Raw genomic sequence first — 21,598 nt, forward strand, 5'->3', positions numbered from 1 at the left:
TCCGATTTTGGGGTGGGGCCCCTCAGGGTCCGATTTTATGGCCGGGGCCCCTCAGGGTCCGATTTTGTGGCTGGGGCCCCTCAGGGTCCGATTTTGTGGCTGGGGCCCCTCAGGGTCCGATTTTGTGGCCGGGGCCCCTCAGGGTCCGATTTTGTGACTGGGGCCCCTCAGGGTCCGATTTTGTTGGTTGGGCCCTTCAGGATCCGATTTTGAGGGTGGGGCCCCTCAGGGTCTGATTTTGTGGCCGTGGCCCCTCAGGGTCCGATTTTGTGGGTGGGGCCCCTCAGGGTCTGATTTTGTGGCCGGGTCTACTCAGGGTCCGATTTTGAGGGCGGGGCCCCTCAGGGTCTGATTTTGTGGGCGAGGCCCCTCAGGGTCCGATTTGGTGGGCGGGGCACTCAGGGTCCGATTTTGTGGCTGGGGCCCCTCAGGGTCCGATTTTGTTGGTTGGACCCCTCAGGATCCGATTTTGAGGGTGGGGCCCCTCAGGGTCCGATTTTGTGGCCGGGGCCCCTCAGGGTCCGATTTTGTGGTTGGGGCCCCTCAGGGTCTGATTTTGAGGCCGGGTCTACTCTGGGTCCGATATTGAGGGCGGTGCCCTTCAGGGTCTGATTTTGTGGGTGGGGCCCCTCAGGGTACGATTTTGTGGGTGTGGCCTCTCAGGGTCCAATTTTGTGGCCGGGGCCCCTCAGGGTCTGATTTTATGGCCGGGGCCCCTCAGGGTCTGATTTTGTGGGTGGGGCCCCACAGGGTCCAATTTTGTGGCTGGGGCCCCTCAGGGTCCGATTTTGTGGCTGGAGCCCCTCAGGGTCCGGTTTTGTGGTTGGGGCCCCTCATGGTCCGATTTTGTGGCTGGGGCCCCTCAGGGTCCAATTTTGTGGCTGGGGCCCCTCAGGGTCCGATTTTGTGGCTGGGGCCCCTCAGGGTCCGATTTTGTGGCTGGGGCCCCTCAGGGTCCGATTTTGTTGGTTGGGCCCCTCAGGATCCGATTTTGAGGGTGGGGCCCCTCATGGTCTGATTTTGTGGCTGGGGCCCCTCAGGGTTCGATTTTGAGGGCGGGGCCCCTCAGGGTCTGATTTTGTGGGCGAGGCCCCTCAGGGTCCAATTTGGTGGGCGGGGCCCTCAGGGTCCGATTTTGTGGCTGGGGCCCCTCAGGGTCCGATTTTGTTGGTTGGGCCCCTCAGGATCCGATTTTGAGTGTGGGGCCCCTCAGGGTCCGATTTTGTGGCCGGGGCCCCTCAGGGTCCGATTTTGTGGTTGGGGCCCCTCAGGGTCTGATTTTGTGGCCGGGTCTACTCAGGGTCCGATTTTGAGGGCGAGGCCCCTCAGGGTCTGATTTTGTGGGCGGGGCCCCTCAGGGTCCGATTTGGTGGGGGGGCCCTCAGGGTCCGATTTTGTGGTTGGGGCCCCTCAGGGTCCGATTTTGAGATTGGGGCCCTCAGGGTCCGATTTTGTGGGTGGGGCCCCTCAGAGTCCGATTTGGTTGGCCGGGCCCCTCAGGGTCCGATTTGGTGGGCGAGGCCTCTCAGGGTCCGATTTTGAGGGCGAGGCCCCTCAGGGTGCAACTTTGTGGGCGGGGCCCCTGAGGGTCCGATTTGGTGGGCGGGGCCCCTCACGGTCCAATTTTGTGGGTGGGGCCCCTCAGTGTCCGATTTCGTGGCCGGGGCCCTTCAGGGTCCGATTTCATGGCCGGGGCCCCTCATGGTCCGATTTTGTAGCTGGGGCCCCTCAGGGTCCAATTTTGTGGATGGGCCGCTCAGGGTCCGATTTTGTGGACGGGGCCCTTCAGGTTCCGATTTTGTGGCTTGGGCCCCTCAGGGTCCGATTTTGTGGGTGGGGCCCCTCAGGGTCCGATTTTGTGGCTGGGGCCCCTCAGGGTCAGATTTTGTGGTTGGGGCCCCTCAGGGTCTGATTTTGTGGCCGGGTCTACTCAGGGTCCGATTTTGTGGGTGGGGCCCCTTAGGGTCCGATTTTGTGGAGCCCCCTGGATCCATTTTGGTGGGCGGGGCCACTCTGGGTCCGATTTGGTGGGCGGGGCCCCTCAGAGTCTAATTTGGTGGGCGGGGCCCCTCAGGGTCTGATTTGGTGGGCGGGGTTCCTCAGGGTCCGATTTGGTGGGCGTGGCCTCTCTCGGTCCGATTTAGTGGGCAGTGCCCCTCAGGGTCCGATTTGGTGGGCGGGGCCCCTCAGGGTCCGATTTGGTGGGCGGGGCCCCTCTGCTTCCGATTTGGTGGGCGGGGCCCTTCATGGTCCGATTTGGTGGGCGGGGTCACTCTGGGTCCGATTTGGTGGACGGAGCTCCTCAGGGTCCGATTTGGTGGGCAGGGCCCCTCTGGGTCCGATTTGGTGGGCGGGGCCCTTCAGGGTCCGATTTGGTGGGTGGGGCCACTCTGAGTCTGATTTGGTGGGCGGGGGCCCTCAGTGTCCGATTTGGTGGGCTGTGCCACTCTGGGTCCATTTTTGGTGGGCGGGGCCACTCTGGGTCCGATTTGGAGGCCAGGGTGGCTCAGCCTCCGATTTTAAGGCCGGGGTGGCTCAGCCTCCGATTTGGAGCCTGGGGTCACTCAGCTTTCGATTTGGCGCGTCGGCCCTTTAAGACTCATTTCGGTGCGGCAGCCCTTTAAGAATCACTTTGGTGCTTCGGCCCTTTAAGAGCCAGTTTGGCTCACTGGGCTTCTAAATACACTTTGGCGCACATTCTCTCTCAGGGGCATACGTCATGTGATGAAGCTAGATTTGCATTTGTGCTGTGGGTTTCGCTTTAAGAGCTGATATTATGTGGCAGAAGCTCTGTTCTGGAGATGTCATGTGCTGTTCGTAGGTGTTGGCATAGTAACTGGTTCTGCCTGCGCATATCAATGAGCTCAACTGCCATTTCAATCGCCTCAGGGCACGTTTTGCCATTTCCCCATTCAAATGCATTGGAGACAGTGCATTCCAATGACGGGAAAGAAAAATTTCTAACGCAAATTGCGCAAAAACTACAAATCTGATCGACACGAAAAATACTTAGCACACCTCTCATGGACGCTGGCTTCGAAACGACACCTCAACGGAGTCTGTGCGTGTAGCGGTTCGGGCTGTATTAATTGCGGAAATCAACTTAATAATAATAACTAGATGTGTATTTCCTGAAGGAAGTACAGATAGTGGTTTGAAATGGTGCCCGGGCTGCACCTTTAAGAGAGACTTGCCTGCTGCCCCAGCAAGACTTTCAACTCAGGATCCGTTTTAAGTGTGGGTGCCTCTCAGGGGCCACTTTGGCCTCAGGGTCTGATTTGGTGGGTGGGGCCCCTCAGGATCCGATTCGGTGGCCTGGGCTCCTTAGGGTTTGAATTGGTGGCCGGGATCCCTCAGGGTCCAATTTTGTTGGTGTGGCCCCTCAGGGTCCGATTTTGTGGGTGGGGCCCCTCATGGTCTGATTTGCTGGGTGGGGCCCCTCAGGGTCCTATTTGGTGGGCGGGGCCCCTCAGGGTCAGATTTGGTGGGCGGGACCCCTCAGGGTCCGATTTCGTGGTTGGGGCCTTTCAGAATCCGATTTGGTGGGCGGGGCCCCTCAGGGTCCGATTTGGTGAGTGGGGACCCTCAGGGCCCGAATTGGTGAGCGGGGCCCCTGAGGGTCAGATTTGGTGGGCGGGGCCCCTCAGGGTCTGATTTTGTGGCCGGGGCCCCTCAGGGTCCGATTTTGTGTTTGGGGCCCCTCAGGGTCCGATTTTATGAGTGGGGCCCCTCAGGGTCCGATTTTGTGGCCGGGGCCAATCAGGGTTCGATTTTGTGGTTGGGGCCCCTCAGGGTCCGATTTTATGAGTGGGGCCCCTCGGTCCGATTTTGTGTCCGAGGCCCATCAGGGTCCCTCTTTGTGGTTGGAGCCTTTCAGAATCCGATTTGGTGAGTGGGGCCCCTCAGGGTCCGATTTGGCGAGCGGGGCCCCTCAGGGTCCGATTTGGAGGGCGGGGCCCCTCAGGGTCAGATTTGGAGGGTGGGGCCCCTCAGGGTCTGATTTTGTGGCCGGGGCCCCTCAGGGTCTGATTTTGTGGTTGGTTCCCCTCAGGGTCCGATTTTGTGGCCGGCGCCCCTCAGGGTCTGATTTTGTGGTTGGTGCCCCTCAGGGTCCGATTTTGTGGCTGGCGCCCCTCAGGGTCTGATTTTGTGGCCGGGGCCCCTCAGGATCCGATTTTGTGGCTGGGGCCCCTCGGTCCGATTTTGTGGCCGGGGCCCCTCAGGGTCCGATTTTGTGGTTGGGCCGCTCAGGGTCCGATTTTGTGGACGGGGCCCCTCAGGTTCCGATTTTGTGGGTGGGGCCCCTCAGGGTCCGATTTTGTGGCTGGGGCCCCTCAGGGTCCGATTATGTTGGTTGGGCCCCTCAGGATCCGATTTTGAGGGTGGGGCCCCTCAGGGTCCGATTTTGTGGCCGGGGCCCCTCAGGGTCCGATTTTGTGGTTGGGGCCCCTCAGGGTCCGATTTTGTGGCCGGGTCTACTCTGGGTCCGATTTTGAGGGCGGGGCCCCTTAGGGTCCTATTTTGTGGTTGGGGGCCCTCAGGGTCCGATTTTGTGGCCGGGGCCCCTTAGGGTCCGATTTTGTGGTTGGGGGCCCTCAGGGTCCGATTTTGTGGCCGGGGCCCCTCAGGGTCCGATTTTGTGGCCGGGGCCCCTTAGGGTCCGATTTGGTGGGCGGGGCCTCTCAGGGTCCGATTTTGAGGGCGGGGCCCCTCAGGGTCCGATTTTGAGGGCGGGGCCCCTCAGGGTCCGATTTTGTGGGTGGGGCCCCTCTGGGTTTGATTTTGTGGCCGGGGTCAGTCAGGGTTCGATTTTGTGGTTGGGGCCCCTCAGGATCCGATTTTGTGGCTGGGGCCCCACAGGGTCCAATTTTGTGGTTGGGCCGCTCAGGGTCCGATTTTGTGGCCGGGTCTACTCAGGGTCCGATTTTGAGGGCGGGGCCCCTCAGGGTCTGATTTTGTGGGCGGGGCCCCCAGGGTCCAATTTTGTGGGTGGGGCCCCTCTGAGTTCGATTTTGTGGCCGGGGTCTCACAGGGTCCGATTTTGTGGCCGGGGCCCCTAAGGGTCCGATTTTGTGGCCGGCGCCCCTCAGGGTCTGATTTTGTGGTTGGTGCCCCTCAGGGTCCGATTTTGTGGCTGGCGCCCCTCAGGGTCTGATTTTGTGGCCGGGGCCCCTCAGGATCCGATTTTGTGGCTGGGGCCCCTCGGTCCGATTTTGTGGCCGGGGCCCCTCAGGGTCCGATTTTGTGGTTGGGCCGCTCAGGGTCCGATTTTGTGGACGGGGCCCCTCAGGTTCCGATTTTGTGGGTGGGGCCCCTCAGGGTCCGATTTTGTGGCTGGGGCCCCTCAGGGTCCGATTATGTTGGTTGGGCCCCTCAGGATCCGATTTTGAGGGTGGGGCCCCTCAGGGTCCGATTTTGTGGCCGGGGCCCCTCAGGGTCCGATTTTGTGGTTGGGGCCCCTCAGGGTCCGATTTTGTGGCCGGGTCTACTCTGGGTCCGATTTTGAGGGCGGGGCCCCTTAGGGTCCTATTTTGTGGTTGGGGGCCCTCAGGGTCCGATTTTGTGGCCGGGGCCCCTTAGGGTCCGATTTTGTGGTTGGGGGCCCTCAGGGTCCGATTTTGTGGCCGGGGCCCCTCAGGGTCCGATTTTGTGGCCGGGGCCCCTTAGGGTCCGATTTGGTGGGCGGGGCCTCTCAGGGTCCGATTTTGAGGGCGGGGCCCCTCAGGGTCCGATTTTGAGGGCGGGGCCCCTCAGGGTCCGATTTTGTGGGTGGGGCCCCTCTGGGTTTGATTTTGTGGCCGGGGTCAGTCAGGGTTCGATTTTGTGGTTGGGGCCCCTCAGGATCCGATTTTGTGGCTGGGGCCCCACAGGGTCCGATTTTGTGGCCGGGTCTACTCAGGGTCCGATTTTGAGGGCGGGGCCCCTCAGGGTCTGATTTTGTGGGTGGGGCCTCCAGGGTCCAATTTTGTGGGTGGGGCCCCTCTGAGTTCGATTTTGTGGCCGGGGTCTCACATGGTCCGATTTTGTGGCCGGGGCCCCTAAGGGTCCGATTTTGTGGCTGGGGCCCCTCAGGGTCCGATTTTGAGGGCGGGGCCCCTCAGGGTCCGATTTTGAGGGCGGGGCCCCTCAGGGTCCGATTTTGTTTGTGGGGCCCCTCAGGGTCCAATTTTGTGGGTGGGGCCCCTCAGGGTCCAATTTTGTGGGTGGGGCCCCTCTGGGTTCGATTTTGTGGCCGGGGTTTCTCAGGGTCCGATTTTGTGGCTGGGGCCCCTCAGGGTCCGATTTTGTGGTTGGGGCCCCTCAGGGTCCGATTTTGTGGTTGGGGCCCTTCAGGGTCCGATTTTGTGGCTGGGGCCCCTCAGTGTCCGATTTTTTGGTTCGGCCGCTCAGGGTCCGATTTTGTGGCCGGGGCCCCTCAGGGTCCGATTTTGTGGGTGGGGCCCCTCATGGTCCGATTTTGTGGCTGGGGCCCCTCAGGGTCCGATTTTGTTGGTTGGGCCCCTCAGGATCCGATTTTGAGGGTGGGGCCCCTCTGGATCCGATTTTGAGGGTGGGGCCCCTCAGGGTCCGATTTTGTGGCCGGGGCCCCTCAGGGTCCGATTTTGTGGTTGGGGCCCCTCAGTGTCTGAATTTGTGGCCGGGTCTACTCAGGGTCTGATTTTGAGGGCGGGGCCCCTCAGGGTCCGATTTGGTGGGCGGGGCCCCTCAGGGTCTGATTTTGTGGCCGGGGCCACTCTGGGTCTGATTTTGTGGCCGGGGCCATTCAGGGTCCGATTTTGTGGCCGGGGCCAATCAGGGTTCGATTTTGTGGTTGGGGCCCCTCAGGGTCCGATTTTATGAGTGGGGCCCCTCAGAGTCCGATTTTGTGTCCGTGGCCCATCAGGGTCCCTCTTTGTGGTTGGAGCCTTTCAGAATCCGATTTGGTGAGTGGGGCCCCTCAGGGTCCGATTTGGCGAGCGGGGCCCCTCAGAGTCCGATTTGGTGGGTGGGGCCCCTCAGGGTCAGATTTGGAGGGTGGGGCCCCTCAGGGTCTGATTTTGTGGCCGGGGCCCCTCAGGGTCCGATTTTGTGGTTGGTTCCCCTCAGGGTCCGATTTTGTGGCCGGCGTCCCTCAGGGTCTGATTTTGTGGTTGGTGCCCCTCAGGGTCCGATTTTGTGGCTGGCGCCCCTCAGGGTCCGATTTCGTGGCCGGGGCCCCTCAGGATCCGATTTTGTGGCTGGGGCCCCTCGGTCCGATTTTGTGGCCAGGGCCCCTCAGGGTCCGATTTTGTGGTTGGGCCGCTCAGGGTCCGATTTTGTGGCCGGGGCCCCTCAGGTTCCGATTTTGTGGCTGGGGCCCCTCAGGGTCCGATTATGTTGGTTGGGCCCCTCAGGATCCGATTTTGAGGGTGGGGCCCCTCAGGGTCTGATTTTGTGGCCGGGGCCCCTCACGGTCCGATTTTGTGGTTGGGGCCCCTCAGGGTTCGATTTTGTGGCCGGGTCTACTCTGGGTCCGATTTTGAGGGCGGGGCCCCTTAGGGTCCTATTTTGTGGTTGGGGGCCCTCAGGGTCCGATTTTGTGGCCGGGGCCCCTTAGGGTCCGATTTTGTGGTTGGGGGCCCTCAGGGTCCGATTTTGTGGCCGGGGCCCCTCAGGGTCCGATTTTGTGGACAGGGCCCCTCAGGGTCCAATTTGGTGGGCGGGGCCTCTCAGGGTCCGATTTTGAGGGCGGGGCCCCTCAGGGTCCGATTTTGAGGGCAGGGCCCATCAGGGTCCGATTTTGTGGGCGGGGCCCCTCAGGGTCCAATTTTGTGGTTGGGGCCCCTCAGGGTCCAATTTTGTGGGTGGGGCCCCTCTGGGTTTGATTTTGTGGCCGGGGTCTGTCAGGGTCCGATTTTGTGGCCGGGGCCCCTCAGGGTCCGATTTTGTGGTTGGAGCCCGTCAGGGTCCGATTTTGTGTCTGGGGCCCCACAGGGTCCGATTTTGTGGTTGGGCCACTCAGGGTCCGATTTTGTGGCCGGGTCTACTCAGGGTCCGATTTTGAGGGCGGGGCCCCTCAGGGTCCGATTTGGTGGGCGGGGTCCCTCAGGGTCCGATTTGGTGGGCGGGGCCCCCAGGGTCCAATTTTGTGGGTGGGGCCCCTCTGGGTTCGATTTTGTGGCCGGGGTCTCTCAGGGTCCGATTTTGTGGCCGGGGCCCCTCAGGGTCCGATTTTGTGGCTGGGGCCCCTCAGGGTCTGATTTTGAGGGCGGGGCCCCTCAGGGTCCGATTTTGAGGGCAGGGCCCCTCAGGGTCCGATTTTGTGGGTGTGGCCCCTCAGGGTTCGATTTTATGGGTGGGGCCCCTCAGGGTCCGATTTTGTGGGTGGGGCCCCTCATGGTCTGATTTTGTGGGTGGGGCCCCTCAGGGTACGATTTTGTGGCCAGGGCCCCTCAGGGTCCGATTTTATGGCCGGGGCCCCTCAGGGTCTGATTTTATGGCCGGGGCCCCTTAGGGTCTGATTTTGTGGGTGGGGCCCCTCAGGGTCCGATTTTGTGGCCGGGACCCCTCAGGGTCCGATTTTGTGGCCGGGGCCCCTCAGGGTCCGATTTTGTGGCCGGGGTCTCTCAGGGTCCGATTTTGTGGCTGGGGCCCCTCAGGGTCCGATTTTGTGGTTGGGGCCCCTCAGGGTCCGGTTTTGTGGTTGGGGCCCCTCAGGGTCCGATTTTGTAGCCGGCGCCCCTCGGGGTCCCATTTCGTGGCCGGGGCCCCTCATTGTCCGATTTTGTGGCTGGGGCCCCTCAGGGTCCGATTTTGTGGCCGGGGCCCCTCAGGGTCTGATTTTGTGGTTGGGCCGCTCAGGGTCCGATTTTGTAGCCGGGGCCCCTCAGGGTCCGATTTTGTGGGTGGGGCCCCTCAGGGTCCGATTTTGTGGCTGGCGCCCCTCAGGGTCCGATTTTGTGGCCGGGGCCCCTCAGGGTCCGATTTTGTGGCCGGGTCCCCTCAGGGTCCGATTTTGTGGTTTGGCCGCTCAGGGTCCGATTTTGTGGCCGTGGCCCCTCAGGTTCCGATTTTGTGGCCGGGGCCCCTCAGGGTCCGATTTTGTGGGTGGAGCCCCTCAGGGTACGATTTTGTGGCTGGGGCCCCTCAGGGTCCGATTTTGTTGGTTGGGCCCCTCAGGATCCGATTTTGAGGGTGGGGCCCCTCAGGGTCCGATTTTGTGGCCGGGGCCCCTCAGGGTCCGATTTTGTTGGTTGGGGCCCCTCAGGATCCGATTTTGAGTGTGGGGCCCCTCAGGGTCCGATTTTGTGGCCGGGGCCCCTCAGAGTCCAATTTTGTGGTTGGGGCCCCTCAGGGTCTGATTTTGTGGCTGGGTCTACTCAGGGTCCGATTTTGAGGGCGGGGCCCCTCAGGGTCCGATTTTGTGGGCAGGGCCCCTCAGGGTCCGATTTGGTGGGCGGGGCACCCAGGGTCCAATTTTGTGGGTGGGGCCCCTTTGGGTTCGATTTTGTGGCCGGGGTCTCTCAGGGTCCGGTTTTGTGGCCGGGGCCCCTCAGGGTCCGATTTTGTGGTTGGGGCCCCTCAGGGTCTGAGTATGTGATTGGGGGCCCTCAGGGTCCGATTTTGTGGGTGGGGCCCCTCAGGGTCTGATTTTATGTCCGGGGCCCCTCAAGGTCTGATTTTGTGGGTGGGGCCCCTCAGGGTCCAATTTTGTGGTCTGGGCGACTCTGGGTTCGATTTTGTGGTTGGGGCCCCTCAGGGTCCAATTTTATGGGTGGGGCCCCTCAGGGTCCAATTTGGTGGGTGGGGCCCCTCAGGGTCCGATTTGGTAGGCAGGGCCCCTCAGCGTCTGATTTGGTGGGCGGGGCCCCTCAGGGTCCGATTTGGTGGGCGGGGCCCATCAGGGTCTGATTTGGTGGGCGGGGCCCCTCAGGGTCCGATTTGGTGAGCGGGGCCACTCTGGGTCCGATTTGGTGGTCGGGCCGCTCAGGGTCCGATTTGATGAGTGGGGCCACTCTGGGTCTGATTTGGTGGGCGGGCCCCTCAGGGTATGATTTGGTGGGCGGGGCCTCTCAGGGTCCGATTTGGTGGGTGGGGCTCCTCAGGGTCTGATTTGGTGGGCGAGGCCTCTCTGGGTCCGATTTTGTGGTTGGGGCCCCTCACGGTCCGATTTTGTGGCCGGGGCCCCTCAGGGTCCGATTTCGTGGGTGGGGCCCCTTAGGATCTGATTTTTTGGGTGGAGCCCCTCTGGGTCCAATTTGGTGGGCAGTGCCACTCTTGGTTCGATTTTGTGGCTGAGGCCCCTTAGGTTCCGAATTTGTGGGCGGAGCCCCTCTGGGTCCAATTTGGTGGGTGGGGCTCCTCAGGGTCCGATTTGGTGGGCGAGACCCCTCAGGGTCGGATTTTGTGGGTGTGGCCCCTCAGGGTCTGATTTGGTGGCCAGGTCCCCTCAGGGTCTGATTTGGTGGGTGGGGCCCCTCAGGATCCGATTCGGCGGCCTGGGCTCCTCAGGGCTTGATTTGGTGGTCGGGGCCCCTTAGGGTCCGATTTAGTGGACATGGCCCCTCAGAGTCCGATATGGTGGGCGGGGCCCCTCAGGGTCCGATTTTGTGGTTGTGGCCCCTCAGGGTCCAATTTTGTGGTTGGGGCCTTTCAGAATCCGATTTTGTGGGCAGGGCCCCTCAGGGTCCGATTTGGTGGGCGGGGCCCCTCAGGGTCCGATTTGGTGGGCAGGGCCCCTCAGGGTCCAATTTGGTGAGCGGGGCCACTCTGGGTCCGATTTGGTGGGCGGGGCCCTTCAGGGCCCAATTTGGTGGGCGGGGACACTGAGTCTGATTTTGTGGGTTGGGCCCCTCAGGGTCCGATTTTGTGGGTTGGGCCCCTCAGGGTCCGATTTTGTGTCCAGGGCCCCTCAGGGTCCGATTTTGTGGCCGATGCCTCTCAGGGTCCGATTTTGTGGTTGGGGCCCCTCAGGGTCCGATTTTGTGGCCGGTGCTTCTCAGGGTCCGATTTTGTGGTTGGGGCCCCTCAGGGTCCGATTTTGTGGCCGGAGCCTCTCAGGGTCCGATTTTGTGGTTGGGGCCCCTCAGGATCTGATTTTGTGGCCGGGGTCCCTCAGGGTCCGATTTTGTGGCCGGGGCCCCTGAGGGTCCAATTTTGTGGGTGGGGCCCCTCAGGGTCCGATTTTGTGGTTGGGGCCCCTCATGATCCGATTTTGTGGGTGGGGCCCCTCAGGATCCGATTTTGTGGGTGGGGCCCCTCAGGGTCCAATTTGGTGGGCGGGGCCACTCTGGGTCTGATTTGGTGGGCGGGGCCACTCTGGGTCCGATTTGGTGGGCGGGGCCACTCTGGGTCCAATTTGGATGCCAGGGTTGCTCAGCCTCCTTTTTGTAGGCCATGGTCTATCAGCCTCCGATTTGGAGCCTTTGGTCACTCAGCTTTCGATTTGGCGCGACAGCCCTTTAAGACTCATTTTGGTGCGCCGGCTCTTTAAGAATCACTTTGGCGCGTTGGCCCTTTATGAGCCAGGGTGGCTCACTGGGCTTCTAAATCCACTTTGGCGCACACATTCTCTCTCAGGGGCATGCGTCATGTGATGAAGCTAGATTTGCATTTGTGCTGTGGGTTTTGCTTTAAGAGCTGATATTATGTGGCAGAAGCTCTCTCCTCGGGGCGTCATGTGACGTTCGTAGGCGTTGGCATAGTAACTGGGTGTGCCTGCGCATATCAATGAGCTCAACTGCCATTTCAATCGCCTCAGGGCATGTTTTAAGCTTCCCGTTGAAAAGCATTGGAGACAGTGCATTCCAATGACGGGAAAAAAAATTTTCAAACGCAAATTGCGCAAAAACTACAAATCCGATCGACACGAAAAATACTTAGCACACCTCTCATGGACGCTGGCTTCGAAATGACACCTCAACGGAGTCTGTGCGTGTAGCGGTTCGGGCCGCATTAATTGCGGAAATCAACTGAATAACTAGATGTGTATTTCCTGAAGGAAGTACAGATAGTGGTTTGAAATGGTGCCTGGGCTGCCCCTTTAAGAGAGACTTGGCTGCTGCCCCTGCAAGACTTTCAACTCAGGATCCGTTTTAAATGTGGGTGCCTCTCAGGGGCCACTTTGGCCTCAGGGTCTGATTTGGTGGGTGGGGCCCCTCAGGATCCGATTCGGTGGCCTGGGCTCCTCAGGATTTGAATTAGTGGCCGGGATTCCTCAGGGTCCAATTTTGTGGGTGGGGCCCCTCAGGGTCTGATTTTGTGGGTGTGGCCCCTCAGGGCCTGATTTTGTGGCCAGGACACCTCAGGGTCCGATTTTGTGGCCGGGGACCCTCAGGGTCCGATTTTGTGGCCGGGGCCTTCATGGTCCGATTTTGTGGCGATTTTGTTGGTTGGGCCCCTCAGGGTCCGATTTGGTTGGCAGGGCCCCTCAGGGTCCGATTTGGTGGGTGGGGCCCCTCAGGGTCTGATTTTGAGGGCGGGGCCCCTCAGGGTCCGATTTTGTGGGCGGGGACCCTCAGGGTCTGATTTGGTGGGCGGGGCCCCTCAGGGTCCAATTTTGTGGGTGGGACCCCTCTGGGTTCGATTTTGTGGCCGGGGTCTCTCAGGGTCCGATTTTGTGGCCGGGGCCCCTCAGGGTCCGATTTTGTGGTTGGGGCCCCTCAGGGTCCGATTTTGTGGTTGGGGCCCCTCAGAGTCCGGTTTTGTGGTTGGGGGCCCTCAGGGTCCGATTTTGTGGCCGGGGCCCCTCAGGGTCTGATTTTGTGGTTGGGGCCCCTCAGGGTCCGATTTTGTGGCCGGCGCCCCTCAGGGTCTGATTTCGTGGCTGGGTCCCTGAGGGTCCGATTTTGTGGCTGGGGCCCCTCAGGGTCCGATTTTGTGGTTGGACCGCTCAGGGTCCAATTTTGTGGCCGGGGCCCCTCAGGTTCCGATTTTGTGGCCGGGGCCCCTCAGGGTCCGATTTTGTGGCCGGGGCCCCTCAGGGTCCGATTTTGTGGTTGGGGCCCCTCAGGGTCTGATTTTGTGGCCGGGTCTACTCAGGGTCCGATTTTGAGGGCGGGGCCCCTTAGGGTCCTATTTTGTTGTTGGGGGCCCTCAGGGTCCGATTTTGTGGGTGGGGCCCCTCAGAGTCCGATTTGGTTGGCGGGGCCCCTTAGGGTCCGATTTTGTGGGCGGGGCCCCTGAGGGTCCGATTTGGTGGGCGAGGCCCCTCTGGGTCCGATTTTGAGGGCGGGGCCCCTTAGGGTCCTATTTTGTGGTTGGGGGCCCTCAGGGTCCGATTTTGTGGGTGGGGCCCCTCAGAGTCCGATTTGGTTGGCGGGGCCCCTCAGGGTCTGATTTGGTGGGCGGGGCCTCTCAGGGTCCGATTTTGAGGGCGGGGTCCCTCAGGGTCCGATTTTGTGGTTCGGGCCCCTCAGGGTCCGATTTTGTGGTTGGGGCCCCTCAGGGTCCGGTTTTGTGGTTGGGGCTCCTCAGGGTCCGATTTTGTGGCCGGCGCCCCTCAGGGTCCGATTTCGTGGCTGGGGCCCCTCAGGGTCCGATTTTGTGGCTGGGGACCCTCAGGGTCCGATTTTGTGGCCGGGGCCCCTCAGGGTCCGATTTTGTGGTTAGGCCGCTCAGGGTCCGATTTTGTGGCCGGGGCTCCTCCAAGTCTGATTTTGTGGCTGGGGCCCCTCAGGGTCCGATTTTGTGGCTGGGGCCCCTCAGGGTCCGATTTTGTTGGTTGGGCCCCTCAGGATCCGATTTTGAGGGTGGGGCCCCTCAGGGTCCGATTTTGTGGCCGGGGCCCCTCAGGGTCCGATTTTGTGGCCTGGGCCCCTGAGGGTCCGATTTTGTGGTTGGGGCCCCTCAGGGTCTGATTTTGTGGCCGGGTCTACTCAGGGTCCGATTTTGAGGGTGGGGCCCCTCAGGGTCCGATTTTGTGGCCGGGGCCCCTCAGGGTCCGATTTGTTTGGCGGGGCCCCTCAGGGTCCGATTTGGTGGGCGGGGCCTCTCAGGGTCCGATTTTGAGGACGGGGCCCCTCAGGGTCCGATTTTGTGGGCGGGGCCCCTGAGGGTCCAATTTGGTGGGCGGCGCCCCTCAGGGTCCAATTTTGTGGGTGGGGCCCCTCAGGGTCCGATTTTGTGGTTGGGGCCCCTCAGGGTCCGATTTTGTGGTTGGGGCCCCTCAGGGTCCGGTTTTGTGGTTGGGGGCCCTCAGGGTCCGATTTTGTGGCCGGGGCCCCTCAGGGTCTGATTTCGTGGTTGGGGCCACTCAGGGTCCGATTTTGTGGCCAGCGCCCCTCAGTGTCCGATTTCGTGGCCGGGGTCCCTCAGGGTCCGATTTCGTGGCCGGGGCCCCTCAGTGTCCGATTTTGTGGCTGGGGCCCCTCAGGGTCCGATTTTGTGGATGGGCCGCTCAGGTTCCCATTTTGTGGCTGGGGCTCCTCAGGGTCCGATTTTGTGGGTGGGGCCCCTCAGGGTCCGATTTTGTGGCCGGGGCCCCTCAGGGTCCGATTTTGTGGTTGGGGCCCCTCAGGGTCTGATTTTGTGGCCGGGTCTACTCAGGGTCCGATTTTGTGGGTGGGGCCCCTTAGGGTCTTATTTTGTGGGTGGAGCGCCCTGGGTCCATTTTGGTGGGCAGGTCCACTCTGGGTCCGATTTTGTGGTTGGGGCCCCTCAGGGTCCGATTTTGTGGTTGGGGCCCCTCAGGGTTCAATTTTGTAGGTGGGGTCCCTCAGGGTCCGATTTTGTGGCCGGGGCCCCTTAGGGTCCGATTTTGTGGCCGGGGCCCCTCAGGGTCCGATTTTGTGGCCGGGGCCCGTCAGGGTCCGATTTTGTGGCCGGGGCCAGTCAGGGTCCGATTTTGTGGGTGGGGCCCCTCAGGGTCCGATTTTGTGGGTGGGGCCCCTCAGGGTCCGATTTTGTGGATGGGGCTCCTCAGGGTCCAATTTGGTGGGCGGGGCCACTCTGGGTCTGATTTGGTGGGCGAGGCCACTCTGGGTCCGATTTGATGGGCGAGGCCACTCTGGCTCCGATTTGGATGCCAGGGTTGCTCAGCCTCCTTTTTGTAGGCCAGGGTCTATCAGCCTCCAATTTGGAGCCTTGGGTCACTCAGCTTTCGATTTGGCGCGCCGGCCCTTTAAGACTCATTTTGGCGCGTCGGCCCTTTAAGAGCCAGGGTGGCTCACTGGGCTTCTAAATCCACTTTGGCGCACACATTCTCTCTCAGGGGCATGCGTCATGTGATGAAGCTAGATTTGCATTTGTGCTGTGGGTTTAGCTTTAAGAGCTGATATTATGTGGCAGAAGCTATGTTCTGGAGATGTCATGTGACGTTCGTAGGCGTTGGCATAGTAACTGGGTGTGCCTGCGCATATCAATGAGCTAAACTGCCATTTCAATCGCCTCAGGGCACGTTTTAAGCTTCCCATTGAAAAGCATTGAGACAATGCATTCCAATGACGGGAAAAAAAAATTTCAAACGCAAATTGCGCAAAAACTACAAATCCGATCGACACGAAAAATACTTAGCACACCTTTCATGGACGCTGGCTTCGAAACGACACCTCAACGGAGTCTGTGCGTGTAGCGGTTCGGGCCGCATTAATTGCGGAAATCAACTTAATAATAATAAGAAGAAGAAGTTAGCAGCGTTCGGATTACAATATAGTGGTTGTTTCAAACCACTATAATTACTAGAACTCAAAGCACAGAGCAAACACACCAAACTGAGCAGAGCTACAACTGGCAGAGATAAGATACAGCTAGACAGCTAAATAGCCTAGGAATCATTCCAAACAGGTAACACCTGTAGGAAACCCAGTACACTCAAGCCCTGATTGGGCGACAGGACTGCTACTCACCACACTGACAGTTAAGCATACCCAAGCCCTAGATTAAATGGCTGAGCTGTATATCATGATACTGACAGCTCAGCATTCACCTGCCCCAGATTGGATGGCTGAGCTCCCACTCACCACACAGAGTAGGAATCGTGATACTAATCGTAATATCCTATTGGTTAGTTACCTTCTTCTAAGTTTAAGAGTTTAAAAAAATCTTTGGGAACAATTATTATTTATTCCACAGAAGTAATATTACACATAAAAACAACCTGAATCAGTCTACAAATTTAAAGTCTGTCTACATAGAAACACATAGAGCTGCTTATGAATTCTATGCAGAAATGGTAGAATGATTTTAAAGGAAATCTGTAAAGTGATTTGTGCTGCCTATAGTTAGTGAATAGAAAGAAACTAGTCAATCTATCTGAACCAAACTCAAGGAAGACTTCTCAGCTTAACTCAGCAGGGAGAATATGGCAGGGAGCTGAAAAGATGGCTATTAGGCCACTAAAACGGTCACAGAGTATTGCTGCCAGCAATTCTGATTTTATTATTGCATAATAAAAATAATGTTTTATATGTTAGCTTGGTACCACATGTTTATGTCTTTTAATCAATTTTTACACCTGGTGGAACATATAGCTACATGAAGCAGCACATCTTCATTGCCCTCTGATGAAGGAAATGGCACTGTTTCAAAAATACACAAGGGAAAGTATGGCATCTTCAGGCATCCGCATCTTGTGGAGACTGTAATGTCACACGCCATTGGCTTCAGCATGCTTACTCTAATGCCAGGTTAGTCATCGCTCGGGATTTCCTGATTACTGCAGTGCGCCCCCACACTTGGCAGCTATAGCACAGACTAATCTTCAAGTGCTCTCCGCTGAATTAGTTATCTACACCAGGACTGTACTGTGCTGTCTGTAGTTTATTGTGGCAGAAACCACAAGTTACTTATCTAGTATCACATTTCTATCATTTTTTGTGGTGAGTTGATAGCCCCTTGGTGTCAAACTAAGAAGCTTAGGGGAGTTTGCAGTCATTTATGACTGGCCTTTTAGCACAGTGGAAATTGTTTGACTGTTTATGTATTATTGTCCGTGTCTCTTTAGAAAAACAGCAACCTTATTTACAGTAAGGGCTCATACTCACTGGTGCGAAAATCGGATGAGTGCAATCCGATTAAAAATCAGATTGCACTCTGACCAATGTTAGGCAATGTGTGAGATCTCATTTGCGATTTTTTTCTCAGCCGAAATCGGACTGAGAAAAAAATTGCGACATGCTGTGATTTGCTGCAATTTTCAGGTGAAAATCGCCAATGCAAGTCAATGGGTGCGATAAAATATCTGACAGCATTCGCACCATGCGAGTGCTGTCCGAATTATACGTAACGGTGTCCTTTGAAAAAGCCGACAATTCATGTGCAGCTACTGTATAATCACACCGACATGATAGAATAGAATAGATAGTATAGATACTGTATATGTGTGTGTGTCACTGACATGTATATACTGTATGTATTTATGATAGATAGATAGATAGATAGATAGATAGATAGATAGATAGATAGATAGATAGACAGATAGATAGATACATAGATAGATAGGAGAAAAGCCGACAATTCATATGCAATGTACAGTAACATCACACTGACAGCTCAGAAAAGAATAGATAGAATAGATATATACACATAGAATACATAGATATACACATGTCAGTGACACCAACACATATATATGGATTTATAATAGACAGACAGATAGATAGATAGATAGATAGATAGATAGATAGATAGATAGATAGATAGATAGATAGATAGATAGGAGAAAAGCCAGTAATTCATATGTGGCTATGCAGTAAAATCACACTGACATGTTCTAATACAAAAGATATAATACATGTATACACATAGAATAGGTGTATCTATATATACATATATATTTTGAAAATTACAATGACAGCTCACAAAACACTAGATATAAAACACATAAAATACATACATATATATATACACATATCAGTGACACACACACACACACACATATATATATATATATATCGCAGATAATTTAAAAAATCCAGAGTTCAGTAACAAGATGCAGACATAATGCTGAACAGACTAAGCGTTTCGGCGGTAACAACTGCCACCTTCTTCAAGGTCTCAAACCGTGAGTTTGAGACCGTGAAGAAGGCGGCAGTTGTTACCGCCGAAACGCGTAGTCTGTTCAGCATTATATCTGCATCTTGTTACTGAACTCTGGATTTTTTAAATTATCTGCAATAAAAATTCTTGGATTTTATTATACCACCTGAACTTTCCGGTTGCTGGTCTTTTCTGCCTTGATTTCTACATTGTTGGGCTTGTTCCCAGTCTTGGTCCGTGCAACACAGAGGAAAGAGGAAACAGGTATTTACCATCCAGAGCATGGAGGTTAGCTGGTCTATGTGTTGTTTTGCTATATATTATATAATAAATATATATATCTATATATATCTATATATATACATACATAAAATATATATAATTTATATGTAATATATGTCCATTTTATATATATATATAAAATATAATATATATAGAATATATATATACACACACACACAAAATAATATATGTATACATTATATTAAAGATATAGGGAATATATATGCATATAATATATAATATATATATATATATGTATATATATTTTATATATTTAATATGTTAATATTTTATATATGCATATCATATATAATATAAATATACTAAAAATATTATTATATACATGTGTATGTATATATATATATATATATATATATATATGATTAATATGATATTAATGATTATTTCCAGGAGCAAATGGCGTAGGGTCCCCCTATAATTTATAGACAGCAACACTATACTAATTGTATTTGTCACTGACATTATATATATTGTGATAAAACACTCCGGGATCGCCTTTGCTGGGGTCAAAGGTCACGTGCATTCAGCATGAAACTCAGGCGCAGAGCTGGGATTCGGGTATAACTGACACTGGGTCAGGTTTATTAACGGTGAAAGCAATGCAAAAGGAAATAAAACATAAAACAAATCCTTGCCTGTCCGGCACTAACTAAACAATGGACAACCTAACTACCAACTGGCGGGCTTCTCCCGTCCAGCCAAACCACAGTTGCAGTGGGCACTGCTTCCACTCACGTGTGTCTCTCACACAGACAGGCTCTCTGTGTTCCCAGGCTGAGACACTCACACAACCACCTTGCATCCTTTTATATCCACCTCCCATTATCCATTAGTAAGCAGGTGCGATACTGACCAGACTAGGCCACATAGGAAAGGAATCTGGGCGAGATATACCTGCCCTCATCCACTATTCCCACATGATTCTCACATATCCCCCCCTTCTGCTCAGACCACTCCGGTCGAGCAATGACACCCGCCAAACAGTGCACTCGGGACAAGGCATCTGCATTTCCCATCTGTACCCCTGGGCGGTGCTCCACCGTAAAAGTGTAGGCCTGCAGGGCAAGGAACCACCGGGTCACCCGGCTATTCTGTTCCTTGTTCAAGTGCATCCACTTGAGAGGGGCATGGTCAGTGATCAGCCTGAACTTTCGGCCCACCAGGTAATATTTGAGGGCCTCTAGAGCCCACTTAATGGTGAGGCACTCTTTTTCTACGACTGCATACCTTTGCTCGTGTTTATTCAGCTTCCTGCTGAGATAGAGGACTGGGTGTTCCACTCCGTCCCTCACTTGTGAGAGTACAGCCCCGATACCGGTATCAGAGGCATCCGTTTGTACCACAAACTCACTGCGGAAGTCCGGAGTCACCAGTACGGGCTGAGAGCAAAGTGCCCGTTTTAGGCTATGGAAGGCTTCTTCAGCCGCTAAACTCCATTTAATCATGACGGAGTCTTTCCCTTTTGTAAGATCCGTCAGGGGGGTAGCGATGGCTGCAAAATTGGGTATGAACCGGCGATAATAGCCGGCGATCCCCAGGAAGGCTTGCACCTGCTTCTTGTTGACAGGTTGTGGCCAGTCCTGAGCCGCCTGAATCTTATCAACCTGGGGTTTAACAACACCCCTCCCAATTACATACCCCAAATACCGGGCTTCTTCTAGCCCGATGTGATATTTCTTGGGGTTCGCGGTTAGACCTGCCTCCCACAGGTCGTCAATCACAGCTTGTACTTTCTGGAGATGAGTCTCCCAGTCCAAGCTGTAAATGACAATGTCATCCAAATAGGCCGAAGCATACCGCCTATGTGGCCTCAAGATCCATCAGTCTCTGGAAGGTCGCCGGTGCCCCGTGCAGTCCAAACGGCATATACACATACTGAAATAAACCTTCCGGCGTAGCAAATGCCGTCTTTTCTCTGGCAGCCTCCACCAGAGGGATCTGCCAATACCCCTTTGTTAGGTCTAGGGTCGTAATATACGGGGCTTTTCCTAACCGATCTATTAACTCGTCGACCCGGGGCATGGGGTAGGCATCAAATTTTGAGACCGCATTCAGTTTCCTGAAGTCATTGCAGAACCGGATGGTGCCATCCAGTTTAGGAATTAGCACAATCGGGCTGGACCACGCACTGTGCGATTCCTCAATGACACCTAACTCTAACATTGCCTTCACTTCTCGGGAAACGGCTTCACGGCGCGCTTCCGGGATTCGGTAGGGCTTTACGTGAACTGTGACACCAGGTTCCGTTACAATGCCATGTTTCATTAGCGTAGTCTGCCCTGGTTTTTCTGAGAAAAACTTTTGGTTGTGAAGTAGAAACTGCCTGACTTCCGTCTTTTGCCGCTCCGAGAGAGTCTCTGCAACCCGTACCTCTGCTACGGTATGCGAGCAGACAGGACGGGCCAGCTCCGCTGACAAGGCAGACCGATCCTTCCAGGGCTTTATCAGATTTACATGATAAATCTGTTCAGGTTTCCGTTTACCTGCCTGGTAGACTTTGTAGTTTACTTCACCAACTCTTTCCTTGATCTCAAAGGGGCCCTGCCACTTTGCCAGGAACTTACTGTCCACCGTGGGGACCAGGATCAACACCCTATCTCTGGGTGCAAACGTACGGATCTTGGCGCCCCTATCATAGATTCTTTTTTGGGCTCCTTGAGCCTGTATCATGTGTTCTTTGATGATAGGCATAACAGCCGCAATACGGTCCTGCATTTGTGTGACGTGATCTATCACTGTTTTAAATGGAGTGACCTGACCCTCCCAGGTTTCTTTTGCAATGTCTAACAGTCCGCGAGGACATCAGGCGTACAATAACTCGAAAGGCAAGAATCCCGTGGAAGACTGGGGTACTTCCCTGATGGCAAAAAGCAAATACGGAAGTAAATAGTCCCAGTTCTTCCCATCCTTGTCTATCACCTTTCTCAGCATCTGCTTCAGAGTTTTATTGAACCGTTCAACCAACCCGTCTGTTTGAGGGTGATACACGGATGTGCGTAACGGTTCGATTTGTAACAATCGGCAGAGCGCCTTCATTATCCTGGACATAAAGGGGGTCCCCTGGTCAGTGAGTATCTGTTTTGGTATACTGACCCGACTAAACACATGCACCAGCTCCTTGGCAATCGTCTTGGTGGCCGTGTTACGCAAAGGGATGGCCTCCGGGTAACGAGTGGCATAATCCAAGATGACCAGGATATGTTGGTGTCCACGTGCAGACCGTGGAAGGGGCCCAACTAAATCCATCCCAATCCTCTCAAACGGGACTTCAATAATAGGTAGGGGTACCAAAGGGCTACAGAACCGGGGCTTAGGTGCAGAGGCTTGGCAGTCAGGACAAGACTCGCAATATACACGAATA

General features: G+C 55.9%; 1 protein-coding gene across 1 annotated transcript in view; it reads left to right on the plus strand.

The window, feature by feature from the left end:
- Positions 1–21,598, plus strand: part of CNTNAP2 (contactin associated protein 2) — a 2,930,334-nt gene that overhangs the window by 1,910,588 nt on the left and 998,148 nt on the right. The gene's annotated exons all lie outside the window — the stretch shown is intronic.

This window comes from Dendrobates tinctorius, unplaced genomic scaffold (genome assembly GCF_039654945.1).
Source record: "Dendrobates tinctorius isolate UK_male_01 unplaced genomic scaffold, ASM3965494v1 ptg000162l, whole genome shotgun sequence".
Classification (NCBI taxonomy): Eukaryota; Metazoa; Chordata; class Amphibia; order Anura; family Dendrobatidae; genus Dendrobates; species Dendrobates tinctorius.